General features: G+C 42.8%; 1 protein-coding gene and 1 long non-coding RNA gene across 3 annotated transcripts in view; both read right to left on the bottom strand.

The window, feature by feature from the left end:
* STOX2 (storkhead box 2) overlaps positions 1–14,824 on the bottom strand; it is a 146,800-nt gene that overhangs the window by 29,134 nt on the left and 102,842 nt on the right. The gene's annotated exons all lie outside the window — the stretch shown is intronic.
* LOC142037367 (uncharacterized) lies at positions 8,148–10,073 on the bottom strand. The gene is made up of 3 exons (XR_012652359.1): positions 9,950–10,073; positions 9,573–9,696; positions 8,148–8,328 (listed from the first exon to the last, which is right to left on the bottom strand). It is a non-coding gene; the product is annotated as an uncharacterized LOC142037367 (long non-coding RNA).

Here is a 14,824-nt window from a genome sequence, read left to right on the forward strand (position 1 = left end):
GAGCATGCACGTGTACCTAGGGTGCACATACATCTCATGTGCACATGTACCTAGGCATGCCTTTATTCAAATTCGTCAGCTCACAGCACCGTTACTCAGCCCTTTAATCAGTATTAAGAACAGCAAGAAGTGCCTGATACCTCAAGCATGGCAGAGAGCTAAAGTGAAAGGAGAGACCAGCAGTGGGAAAAATGTAAATGAGAAAGTTTAGAAGAGTGGAAGTTGATGGATAAACTAGTGCTGCGATCATCAGTGATGTTACTGCAGCGTGACCTCACAAGAGGAAGGCCTAGCCAAAATACTACATGCACTTCCCAATCAAGGCAGCTACTCTGTTCCTCCATCCTACATCTCCTTCCCAACACATGACAGAAGTTGGTAATGAACCAAAGCTGCCTTATTGACAGCGTATGGCATGAATACACCATATACTTCTCTCTGTATAACTCCATGCATGCACATGCATCCAAATAGACCAGTACAGAATACACTGTAGCCTGAGACCGATCTCTATCATACACTGAGAAAGCAGATAATGTAAAGATCACATTTTCTTCCTTTGCACAAGCATTGTGTTCAAGTTGAAAACAGACTCCTTTGTCAAACTCCACATTAGCTTGCATACATCCCTTGAGTCCTCCCAAGCCAGGGCCTGGGATTCCTTTCCTTTGCCACAGCCCTTTCACCATCACCAGAGAGAAACTCAAGAGGAGAAAAGGAATGTGCTCAAATGGGGGGCAGAGAACAAAAAAGGTTAAAAAAGAATATCACCAAAAGACGCCAAGAAGGTTATCAAGAGCATGAGAAAATTCAGACTAGCCTGTACCAGTTTCAGTGGATCCCAAATTTTGGAGGCTAAAATCAGCCATCAGCACTCAGCATTCGTAGTCTGTAGCTGCAGAGACTATGGTCATCTACCATTATGATTACTTCTACAAGAACCGACTTCAGAAAGCAGGAAGCACCCAAATACCTGACTGGGAACACAACCCATGAATCTTGTAGCCCCAGAAGAAACCAGACTAAGGAACATCAGAAAGATACAAACTTACACTTATATTTCTTTAGGAAATATCTTCACACTAAAAATTTTGACATATTAATGCTCCACTAATAACAACTTACTTGCAGTACACTAGTGAGTTCCACTTGGCTTACCTGAACAAATCTCCTGGTTCTTTAAGAAATGACTTCAGAAAACACAAGAGGGAACATGATCAGGGTATTAAATTCAGCAATATCCCAACAAGTAGTGCCCATCTATTTTGTGCTAATGTTGTCGAGGAGCTTAAATATTCTTTTTTTCCCCTCCTACTGCTTACACCCCAATGTATTTGCAGAGAACACACCTCCCCTCCTTCAGATCTCATTCCACTGGCTTCAAAAAAAGCACACTCTCAGGTGTTCTTTCGTAGGTCTGCCCTTCCTGTCCTTTCAATCTTTCTAGAGGACTTCTACATTTACTGCTACTTAGATAACTTTTCTCTAAAAAGCAACAACCAGAATTCTGCAACATATTCTAGTGTTCTAGCTAACCTCTCACCTGTGTCAGGTGCAAGGAAATGGAAATTTCCATACTTTTAGTGGAAATACCCTGCCCTATATACAATAAGAACAAAACTTGCTTTTTTCACAGCTGTACTACATTGGTGGTTCACTCCCACCCCACAACTGAACAACCAGTTCCAGACATCTTTTTTATGCCACCTGCAGCTAATGAGTTTGAAGCAAATATTCCTGGGTTTGACTCCCAAGACCATGATCTTGCCCATTATACTTTAACAGCTCACTCTGTGGATATGATTAAGGATCTTTGACCATCCAATTCTTCTTCTTTGTTATCCATCTTTTAAGCATCTCCACTTTATCACGTGCTAAAAAGAGTCAGAAAAACTAAAATGAAAAAAAACCCCCAATTTTAAATGTTACCTAATGCAGAACAGAGCCATAACCCTGTGCCACACTTGCTAATACAACCCACCAAGTCTTAACAGGAAAAAACAAAGTAACCAACAAAACTCTCTCCCTCAAAAGTCCAGTAGGTAAAACAATTGCCTTTTTAGAATTCGACTACTGAAAGAGGCTTCTTTAAATTATAGCTTACTGTAAAGTATGTGGTATTTTAAACCACACAGAAGAATTCTCTAACAGATTTTGTAACTAGGACCATGGGACAGGAGGGGAGGAGGGTTTGGGGGTTTTTTTGCATAAAAACCTGTTACTATTAAATTAATTCAATTAATGTTAAAGCTATATTGTCATCGACCACACCACCACCCCACACCCTCAAAAACAAAGCCTGCCAGTTTTCTGGCAGCAAACAGTAAATGCAAGGAAAGATAGAAGCATTTAAAAGATCTGACACTAGAGGAAATTTGGCAACAGAGAGCGAGCACATGAGAAACAAAAGGGAAAAAAAAACCCAACCAATGATAAATCTAGATATTTTCTTTTAGAGTGGAAATTTTATAAAGGCAGAGAAAAATATTCCTTTACAAATGCTCCTGAAAGCACAGAACACGGCTGTTGAAACATAACAATCAAGCTTGTCTTAGCCACATGTTCTTCACTATCCTCTTCAGTTTAGGCAGAACACATTTTCAGTGCAGCTGGAGATGCTGCAGCAAATGATCAGTAAGAGTCTAGTCAGCAGCTAAAATTCTTGAAAGGTGAAGGGATGATTAGCAATACAACCCAACGACATAGTGTGCCCTCTCTCATTTATATTGACTGCTGTAACCATGGAAGGATTTTCATCTCAAAGATGATACTGCGGTGGCTACAGCTCTTCAAACAAATAGTGATGACTGGCAGATAACTCCAGGTTAAAATAAGAACCCGCAACACTGAACACAAGTCCCATGGTACTGCAGCAGCCTTTAACATCCCAGTTTTTCCTGGCTACGAAAGAACTGATGAAAAGGCCAGGCATGGAATCAATTAAAATAGTGCCAAAGTGGTTTTAAAAAGAAAGGGTTAGACACTCCAAAGACTTAGCAGTTGAGAGTTTACTGGGTCATTTTTTATCCTGTGGTGGAAAGCAGAATTTTCACTATGGCTGGAGTACATTTAAGATGATGTACTTTAACGCTTATGAAATTAAAATATCTTACACCCTAATACATGAAGTAGCTATACTAGCATATTCTGCCCCTATGCTCTCTACCTGCATGGGATAGATGTAGTGCCCCTGTTTCCCACTATGGCTCAAAACACCTTTGAATTCTGTCCTTTGGTCTCCCCTGTGTGAGGATCAGCTGTGAGGATGGGAACATGGGAAATACCATGGCACAACAGTTCAGCAGCTCACCAAATCTGCCGCCTCTCATATTCTGGCCAAGCATCTTAGCGGAAGCATTAGAAAACTAACTGCACACATTGCCACTAATGTATACTGCACCTTGAAGGGAAATGCCCTTGTTCCAGACAAAAACAGTTCTTTTGAGATCCTCAAGGACTGGCAGATTTTCATTTTTTCTCCCAATTAGCATGACTATCAGCAAATGCAGCTATCAAAACCTACCTCCCCAAATAAATTACAGTACCTGAAACCAGGAGTTCCCAGGATTAAACAACTCACTAGATTAAATGTTTCCTCCCATCCATTTTACATGGTTTTTGCTTCCTAATTTTACTGAGCACTTGTTTTATTACAGGAAGCAGTAAACCAAAACCTACAACAGGCATTTTACTACTATTACAACCGTAACACCTCCCTACCTCCTGTTCTTTTCTTTTAAGTGAAAATTCAGGAATCTGAAAATCTCCGTGTACAGGAGCCATTAAACCAAACACGGTATCAAAAACAAGGAGGAAATTACCAATTTCACAGACAGAGTTCTCTTGCGTGACTTCTTGCGTATCTCCTAATTTACAGTCTTATGTTTAGGCTTTTAATTACCGGCCCCTCACTCATCTAGCATATTCACTGCTGATTCCAGCAATGTGCAGACCATGCTCCTAAAAACCAGTATGGAACCTAACATATTTTAGCACGACTTTTTCAGAGTTCACTGCATTGCCTTACACTACGTTGCTGATGTCACCACTTTGCAGAATTGCTCAGCTGTTTTACTCAGCTGTCGCTAGTGCCTTCTGAAGTCCTCCTCAGCAGTCTTAATGAACCTGAACAACTGTGATCTGACAGATAGGGCTACCACTTCATTATCCATTCCATCTTTCAAATTTCTAATATAGCTATTAAACCCCAAACATTTGGTATTGATCCCTGCTGCACAGAACACTGTTAACCCTTTCCAGGGACCAGAACTGGCCATTCTTTTTTTCTCCTCTGTATTCTAAACTGAGCTCAACAAGACTTTTCTCTTGGACTTGCACCAAGCATTTACAAAGCACTAGAGCACGGAAGAGTCCTTGTGCTCCCCAAGTGTCACTATGACCCAGTTTTCTGAAAGATGAAAAACATAAAAATAGTAGTGTCTTTGCCCTCTTACTCAGTAGAGAGACCTAAACTAGAATATCAAGACTAGATTCCTGAGACAATCTCAGGAGCTGATGGTGATCTCAACTTACATTGAGCTAAACCAAAAGGCTAGCAAAAGGAGAGATTTGGGATAATTTCTTGAACAAATTTGGCAAGTAACCACTGGACACAGAAAGAAAATCACATATAACAAAATTTTGAGATCAAAGCATAGGGAATGTATAAATCCAAGCTCTGAATGACTATGTTTTATTTCATAGCAAGATAATATTTTCTTAACACACTAAAACAACAAAAGAAGTCATTCCTTATCTTGTCATTATGTTGTCATTCCTTATTCTGCAGCATATGAAAAAAGGGCTTACAGTTACTGCTGTATTCTTTCAACGAGCTACCCCCACAGGCAGTACTTTGACTCACCCAGACCTTATGGGCCCAAGGGTACACGACTCCTATTTAGAAGGGTATAAAGTGTCTCTGTCACAGTCAGAGCTTGACAAGGCACTCTGCTTCAAAAGCATTTCTGATCATCAGTAAACACTGCATCGCACATGGTGAAGGGGAGGGTGCACACCCCTCTCCTCACCTGGCCATCCCATTTGGGAGGCTGGAACTGCTGCCTACAGGGGATGTAAGTAGCCCTAAGAGCATTTTTTGAAACCTCTGCTGTTCCTCCTGCCTGTTTCGTAGCTACAAGTTTTAGTCTTAAGGAGCTGATGTAGAGGCTACTTAAAGAAAAACCTAGGCTACAAAGATTGAATTAGCAGCAGCAGAAGATTGGAGAGAAAACCAAGAAACAATATAAGTAAGAAAAAACACAGGAAAGGTTAAAAGGAAATGTGAGGAAAGAGATGATTTTTGTTTGATTCCTAAAGCAGGCAATGCAGCATATGTGATGTTAATGATGAAAGAAGACTTGTTAAAAGAATCCAAATGCTTAGTGGGGCTAAACGGAAGGAGGAATAATAACCAAATGGTAAGAAATAAAATTAGTACCTCCAGCTGTAGGAAGGCTGGGAAAATAGAAGGGTCTACAGGATTGCTGGAATAAGCAAAGTGGGAATGGCTGCGTGCATCAGTGAAGAAAGAAGTGAACAAAAGGACAGTTGTTTTGTGACAGCCGATCTGCATGTGCTCTGCATCCACTTGGTGCTTGCCTTTGTTTTGTTTTCTAGGCTGACCTTCACCCCATGCCACACAAAGCATTCAATGAAATCCTCCGTTCAAAGTCTCAATCAAAAGCCTGAAGGAACAAACCTGAAGGAACAAACCTATCTTTCCCTACAGCTCAAAGCCTGAGCCCAAGTGCCACACAGCAGAGGGAACATCCCAGGCAACTCAGGCGCAAGCCAGAGATCCTGGCTCTGGCTGAGGGAACCTGCAGCCTACAGTGGCTTTGAAAGAGCCCTGCCAGTGTTTGGAACAGGCAGAATAGCTAAAAACATACATTTAGCTTGTTTTCCAAAGGGTTGCTCCTAAGCTTTTATGATGAAAGATCAAAGGTCAGGGAAGGATGGGAGCTTACAGGACAGTAAAGAGAGTTGAGAGTAAATTAGTGTGCATGCTAATAAGGCACACATGCAACATTGCTCCACTGAGGGAGCATGCTAATGGTTTGGGCAGCCTACACCAAAACATGTGAAAGCAGTTAAGCATGTCATCACCAAGACTGTCTTTAGAAGTGTTCTGCTGCTTTATAACAAGCTCTTTGAAACACACATGCACATGTAGTTTCATTGAAGGAAGGTGTAATCCACAAGAACTTTAAAATGTGAGGCTGCCCAAAGTGCATCCTGCATGCCATGTGTGGTCTGCAAAGCCTCTGCATGAGGCTTGTGATTTTTTTCTTTAAATGGTGGTGTTTTTATTTTAATTCTGGTACTACAGTTAATTGAGGCATTGCAGCGTTGATCTCTTATGCAGCATCCAGTCTGGTACACTCTCTGAACACAACTTGGAGAACATCTTTGTAACAGGGATAAGATGGAAACTGATCTCAGGGCTGTGGTCTAAAAGACTAATTCACTGCCAGAATTATCTTGGTGTAATTATACCTATGTTAATTCCCATTTAGTCTGGAAGAAGAGTGTTTTTTTAACCTGATTTAGCTTATATAACTTCCAAAAGTTATATCAATGGGTACAGTTGTACATGCATAATCCTGCTAAATTCCTCTGCATGACCCTTCATACCACGCATAAAAAAGTGAAAATTAAAAATGGAATAATCAATAGTAAAAGTAAAATACTAATTTTATTAGAGGCAAGAATGTGTTGTCCTGTTGTTCAACTGTATGCTCCCTAATGTATTCAAGAAGTAAATGTTAAAACAAAGGAATTACCCTTTTTTTTTACTAGTATTTTTTCCTGGGTTCTGATAGATTCACTCTTGAAGAGTACACAACCATTGACATTTAGAGTTACAAGAACTATTTCTCTAAAAACTTCCTGTTATGGTCAAAGGCAGAGATATTAAAGGAGCCAAATTTGCTTCCTATTGCCATATGTTGTTTCTAATAGTCACAGCTTGAGTTCCAAAACTGATGTAGATTTGCACTTCCCTTTATCTCCATTGAGTGCTGCTGTACTCTCAGTACTTCTGAAAATCAGGAGTTACTGAGAAGCCTAATTTTAGGCACTCATTTCTGGAACCTGGCATAAAAGCTCAGACTTGGAACATGAAAAGACTCCATGCACATAAGCTATTTGGGAATACATGAACTTGTCAGACACAATGCCTTAAGTTGCACACCTCCTTCATACTTCCATTTATAAATAAGAGCCCAAAAGCCTACTTTAGGGCATAAAGGTTTGAATGTGATTTACAGCTGTTTTGCCTTCCTCCTGACAAACTTTTTTTGATTGAAGTTTTGATGTAATTAGTGTTTCCAAGAAAAGTTTTGGGTTTGCAAAATGATATTCTTAAGATGAAGAAAAAGAAAAAAGGGATACAGAGTAAGGAGGTCCTGGTTTCAGAGAAAATAATTCCAGTATTCAGAGTCATTTCGTCATAATATCTTTGGAGACTGAGGATGCAAAAGCCTTGTTTAACTTCCCAGTGACATTTTCTTCCTGATAACTTCTTTTAAGGGCAGGAGTAACCTTGCCAAACATAATCACCACAAATTTTCCCCCCATATGCAGCCTCTGACTGTACTATTCATCACCTACGCAGACAGACATTATGCAAGCCTGTTTGCCAGATACTGCTCCTTAGGAAGTGCTTGCAGAATACCAGAAGTACATAAACTCTCCCCCAGGCCTCCAGAGAGTGGACCATCTCCTTCAACTATGGCTTCCACCAACAGTGAAGTCACAGTGCTGGCTTTGTGATATCACAGCATTCTCCATAGCAACAGCCTATGAGGTCACAAATAGAGGATTATCAATTTGATGCAGGATTAAGGGAACTAAGAAGCTGGTCTGTCAGGAAGATGGGTTTTACTTCAAATAATGGGAATTAGGAGAATGCTGAAAATAAATGGGTTGTAAATTGTCTTTGTCTGGCATGCACCCTTTTTTCAATAATACTGTAAAGTAAGATATTGCTTTCTTTGACAGCTCCCAAGTAACTGAGTGAACTGCAGGCTGCCTCTTGAGCTGTTACATGGGAGATGAATCCCGAAACAACTTCCATATCTTTTGACTCCTCAGTCATTTGATTTTGCAAGTACAGACAGCAGTCAGACCACTCTCCTCAAATTGTCTGCTGGTTATTTTATTCACACATGTTCAAAGCTAGCAATAAGTTCCAGAAAGTAACCAAAAAAAACCCCCACCACCAAACCACCTGAGAAAAGGAAGTCTGGAAACATTTTGCCTTAGACCACTTTACTGTTTAGGCAAGGATTTTTGAAGATTATTCCAAACCAGGAGTCTATGTTCCTAAGAAAGATCAAAGAAAATATGCATTGTAAGTTACAGTGCTTTAAGTACTTGTTTAAAATGCAAGAAACAGTGATTATTTAGAGGAACCTCCCCTGCAAAATATACTTGCAGTCACGGGAATTTTTACCATGAACATTACTGTTAGAATAAAACACTTGTACGAATAATTTCATTACACTCTTAGTGGTTCATTTTTTTTGAACACTCTCTGCTTTACTCCCCAGTGAATGCCCTGTTTAAAAGTTTTGTAAAACACAGAATTCCAGAACCTGTTTGAAACTATTCCAAAACCTTTATCTCCCCACTTCCCCACCATGGAGCAAATCAAGATTAGCAGAAATGCAATCACCCGATGAACGTTTCCTGGCCCCTCAAGGAACCACTGAGGCTTCCATGCAACTATCCAGAGCACAAATTAAAAGTTAATTTAGTTTCAGCTTTTAAAGGGAGTTATAGTCCACTGGGGGAGGGGGGAACAAAAGGAAGGATGATACCAGGTGAGAACAGACTTACTACATTATTCACAGAAATCCTATGCCCCATGCATGCTTACACATGAAAACACTTTTCCCATATTTTTGAAGTAATTGCCCACTTTTCCTGATGCCTGGCAACGCTGGATGCCTGATGTCTGGAAACTGGATACTGCATGCATATAGACTCATCTCACATGTGCAGCAGGTCCAACACATCAGGTATACTATGCATGCATAATTTATCTGTCAGGGATTGTCCCAGATTTTAAGATTAAGATCAAAAAATCCTAAACCAGCTTGATTTGTAATTTGCAACCTGAGCTGTGATGCAACCATAAAGCAGTTGTACAGCGTGAGAGCATCTTGCAACTTCTGGCAAATTTTAAGTAAGTACCTACTTACAGCTTACTGGAGCTGGAAGAAGAAACTTCCAGCATTATGAGCGTAGGCACTAATACCAATTTCCATTCTAGGACTGGAAGAAAACATTGGACAACTTTGCTGTAGCTGATCAAGACTTCATCTGGAGTCTCACCCACCGGTCTGGAAAACTTAGGTCTCTATTTTGCAGTTGGGGGACTGTTAAAAATGGTGAGAAGAAATAACACGGACAAACGCGTGAGATGTTTCACAGTGTTTTAAATATGCTTTGAGATTTTGTAAGCCATTTAAAAACGCTATTTGCTTTTTGCCCTCCAGCACTAGCAATAAAGAATCTCAAAGGAAGTGCTTAGATATACCGGATTTACTCGCTTTGCCACTAACCTCTACAGCTTTCTAGGCCTGTAAATAGCGGCCGAGTTCAGCCGTGCTGCAAAACACGACTGCCTTCAAACGAACCGTGTGCTTTACGCCAGAGCCGGCTTTGACTTGGACCGCCTCTTTCAACCTGCACTGAAGAGAAACACACGGCCTTTACTACAACGGTAATTGTCCAGCGGCCCGCTGCACCACCACGCACGTTCAACCGCCATCACACCCCGTGCTAATCCCGAATACAAAGGGCAAGGCACCATCCACGCTTCCCGGGAAGCGCCAGCCCCGCCGGTACAACCGGCCCGCCCGGGCCCGAGCCGGGGCCCGCCCGCACACCAACCCACACCCGTGCGCGACCGAGGGGGTCGCGCCCCGCAGCCACCCACCGCCCCGCGCCGCCGCCGCTGACGAAGCTTTTATTGTGCAGCAAAGCGGGAAATCGACTCAAACGGGGACGAAGCGCTCCGCTCCGCTCGGCCCGGCGGCCTCCCGGCGACGCGGTACCTCACCAGCGGCACCCCCCGGCGGCGTTGAGGCGCGGCCGCCCCGCCCCGCCCCGCCGCCGTCCCGGCATGTCCCGCGCGGAGGCGCGGCGGCCCGTCGCCCTGGCAACGCGTGGCGGCAACGCGTGGTGCCCGGCCCCCACCTCTCCCTGCCCAAATCTTAAGGGAAGGCTGGCGAGCCTTCAGGGCCCCCCAAAGAAGGCAGGACAGCAACGTTCACCCAGTTCGAAGACGCGACGTTACCCCCACCTTTGCGCCACACATTTTCGCGTTTTCAGCCAAACCCGGGGGCAGCGTTTTCCTTCAGCAAAGGCCACCCGCGCCTCCGCCATTTTGGATGCGGGAGCAGTTCCCATGGGACAGGCACCTCTGGGTGCTGCTGCCGCCTCAGGAACCACCCGGGTCTCAGCCAGGTGGAGCTCAGGAACAAAAATAAAAAAGTTTTTTGTTGATTGGTTTCTTTGGGCTTGGGGTTGCGGGGTTTCTTTGTGTTTTCGTTTGAGGTTGGGAATTTTACACGGTGGTGAAGCAGGTTTCCATCCAACTCCTGTATCAGCACTCTGCCCTCATGAGAAACCTTCCCACCTGAAGCGAGGGTGCGGCGGGGACTTGGTACTCCAAAAAAGCGGTAAAGGCACAAAAACCCCTTTGCCTCCCCGAGGGCGGCGGCGTGATGGGACGTGTGCTGCTGACGCCAGAAGTAAATCTGAACAGTCACCGCAACCAAATCCACCTCCTCCTTCAAAAGGCTAAACCTTTCAAGTATTTTATGCAACTGTGTAACTCAACATGGCTTCATAATTGATCCAAGGCATCCATTGTTGTTTTGTTTTTAAAGTTTAAGAAGGTAAAACAAAGGACCACAGTAAAACACTCCCCTCTGGCTGCTACTGAGGTAGAATCTAAACCTATACAGAAACTTAGGCCGATTTTCCACCTTTTTAAAAGTAAGTTATCATCTAAAAAGACAACCAGAAAGGAAATGTTTTTGCCCAAGAAGGGTACAAAGTCCCGATATCTCTATCTTGAACAGATGCAGGAGGTTCTATGACCCAAACATGCTTTGTAAAAATAGTGACCAGCACACATACGGTGAAAACCAAAGCTGTAGAGCAAATCAGAAAGCTAAAACAAACCACATTCTCTACCTCTCTTGGCTCTGCTTAGGAAATTATGTCTGACTATACAGTCTTAAAAAAAAAAAAATCAAAAGCAAGCAAGAGAATTAGTTTATAAAGGCAAATCACAGGGTAACAAAAGCTGCCTGCTGTGGATCCTGAGGATGAATTTGAACTTTGCTCTGAACCTGGGCTGAAGGCTTTCTTCACAAGTGTAAATGGGCACCTTGGTTTTTAGGGCCTGTGTGTCTCACACTTCATGGGCATCAGCGACACGTACAGGCTAACCACACCACACTGACTGATGTTTAGGAGAAAGCTGAAGCAGTATTTGTGTCACAGTAACTTGCTGTTTGGGACGCTGCTGATGCAAGCCCTGGTAAGACATGGGAGGTCTGCATGCTGTGGTCAAGAATCAGCACCATGACCTCATTCTCCTCCAGCGCTCAGGCACGAGGGAAGCCAAGATTGGACTAGCAGCCAATTAACCACTGATTCAGCCTGAATTTCAATGTTCTTCCCTTTATGACCTCACTCATCGTTTGAATTACTTAAGGAAACTGCACAAATGCTTTTATTCCAGACTTTGACATGCAACCCATTACTGGAGCTGGCTAACTTGAAAGAAATGGAAACTTGCTGCTTGAGCAATGGAAAAAAAGATCAAGAAGGTAATGCAGCAGAGTAATACCAATTCTGAAAGGCAACTACTACCACTCTAAGCAAGACGGAGAACTGCTGCACGGCAGAAGTAGTGCTAGGATTTCCTTCGCCCTGCAACTACACACTGGAAATGCACACACAATCCACAAGACCACTGGCACAGCCTTTTCATACTAAAAAAATAGCTGAAAGAGTAAAGAAAAAAAACCTGAACACAACCCTCTATAAATCCAATTTCCCCATGCCAGCCAGTATAAAAAAGCAACAGCAGGTGGTACCTACAATCATGCAACCTCTGGCATGCAGGAAATCCCAGGGCAAGGCTCAGCATAGAAGCTACAAGCCAAGACAGTGCAAAGGTTTTTAAAAAGGCGTACCACCATACTGTGTCCAAAGCATTTTCTTGCCTATACATCAATTTACCATAGTATTGCTTTGGCTTCTCTGTTTGCCATTAATCTTTGGGACCTTTAAATGCTGGCAATCGTCTTTCCTTCACTAATGCCACTGAAACCCATCACTTCCTCTGCAAGTCAGGTATGAGGAAATAGTTCTTTAGTGGGTGACATCAGCAGTGTCTGGCATTTTACAAGATCTGGAAGAAGACCGGCCCTGCCCCAAGGAGTTCACAGCCTAGTTCATACAGAGCCAACATGTTTCAGATACAATCTATGAGGCCATGGAAGCATGAGATCACTTCCTCCTTGTGATCTTCAGCTTTACATACTTATCAATTACTTCTATTTAAAAGGTTCCTTTGAAAAAAAGAAAGAAAAAAAAAAAGGCTCATGATGATTTTATCAGTTTTGGTATTTGGCTTTGGGACCAACCGTGTACTTTCAGTTATTAAACATTCATGATTCCCTTCTTCCTCAAGTACAGGAGGAAGAACCTGGCAAACAACCAGGGAGGACAAGATGACTGACAATAGCTTACAGCTAAACTAGCAACTGCTCAACCAAATTGCACAATCCGTAGAAGTTGTGCCACGACTATTAGCTTAAGGATGATAAGCCTACAATCAAAAGCTATCACTTCTATTGGCATCTACTGTTTGTGTTTAAAAAACATAAGGAAAAATCTGGTGCTCACGTATTTCTGCAGTATCTGAAAGCAAAGGATTCCTTAGCTGTCTCCACATAGTTTCTGTTAACTGGAAGCCTGGAATGATCTAACTACTACCTGCACATACAGGATCTGCCCAGATACTAAAATTCTGGATTTTTTGCTGGAAGCTTACACATGTTTTTGCTCTTTTCTCCCTCACTGCTAAAAAGGAAAGATTATGGCAAAGATTAAACTAGGCTAGGCACTCAATTTGTTCCAACTTCCTACCTCTCCCAGATGCAGGTTCAAAAACGTCAACCTGGACTGAACTAACAGACGATCATCAAGCAAATTAGTTACAGCAAGAACCAAATTTGAGGCCCTGCACTGACCAGTAAGAACTCCAGGAGAAGATTCTCAAACAGCACACCTGGATTCTTCCTGCCACCAGGAAAAGCTCCAGGACAGGTTCAGCACACCTAATTCCTGCAGGCTAATCGTCAGGGTTCCCCAAACGGCACCAGGAAAACAGCTTTGATTCAAAAGCAAGGGGTGGTCAGGAAGACAGAAAGCTACTTGACATGTTTGTGGTACATTTAGTGCTGTGACTGTAACTGATGGAAATGTGCCTGAGTCAGCTTCATGCTACCCATGTGGGGTAACTCCCTGACTATTCAAATAGTTTTTATGGTCTGTGTTGAACACTGTGGTGCAGCAGTTACACTGCTTATGTTAACAGAGCTGACTAGGTTGGAGTTAGCTCTGGCCTGCCTATACAAAATGAAGTCATGCTTACAGCCCCTAGTACTCAGCATATCCTAGACATATATTTGGCCCTTTTAGACTTTTTTTTAATATATTTTGAAATCTTAGCATCTGGAAAACCTTACTGAATAGTTTATGCAAACTGGTCTCTCCCATGCCAGAAATCTTCCATTTATAACAGAGAGATAGGGTTAAACAGGCAATAAAAAAAAAACCCTTGAAACACTCATGTCAGATGCATACATTAGAAATTACATACTCTTGTCTGTGCTTAAAACCTTACTAGGAAATCAGGTAGGCAGATTAGGCAAAACATTTAAGTTGGCAGTGCAACCAGAACCAAACTCCCTTCAACAGCTCTGGAGAAAACAAAGCTGACCTGGGTGCTCATAATCAGCTGACAGCATTCAACCCTTGTTCAGCTGCACTGCCAACAGGTACATTTGGGTAAGACTCCAAAAGACCAAACCATCCCAGCCCAACCTACAGTGGAAAACGAAGCCATTGCTAACAACTATTTTCAGCTAGATCCTACAGACTAATACTGAAAATACTGTTGACTGGATGTCATCGCTGCTACTTCAGATGGCACGAGGAATCTATCACCATGCCGATGGTATTTTGTGGTGTTTCTCCTTTGCTCATAGGAAACTGGAAGCCCTTACACACACAAGTCATCGTTTGCCAAAGCATTCATAGGTCTAACTGCACAACAGAGCTAACCAATCTAAAGGCTAACCATTGCCCTCTTTACCCATCCCAGGACAGTCAGCATTTATGGTTGACCCTCCCCGTGAGTTAGTTTAGGGAGCTAACCCAGCAAAAGGCTAGTCCTGCCAAAAACCCCCGAATGTTTTATGCCAAACCCCAACTGGGTGCCCTGTTAGGACAGAGGAGGCCCTGTCTCAGATCCAAGTAGAAGGCAGTAGCCCACAGGCAATGCAGCTATGGAGAAACAGGACCTCCTGCTCAGGGGGGGGCACTGGCTGTATGTAAGAACTGTTCAGTTATCATGAAACTGCATTGTAATATGGCCACTCACCACAAAAATGACTGAGACAGTCACCACCCTGACAACAACTCCACATGACAGCTGGAATTTTCAGAGGGCTTTAAAAAGGCTTACTAAATTCCATCTGTTTTCATGGCATCTGGGTTCATGTCT

This window comes from Buteo buteo, chromosome 1, assembly GCF_964188355.1.
Source record: "Buteo buteo chromosome 1, bButBut1.hap1.1, whole genome shotgun sequence".
Taxonomy (NCBI): Eukaryota; Metazoa; Chordata; class Aves; order Accipitriformes; family Accipitridae; genus Buteo; species Buteo buteo.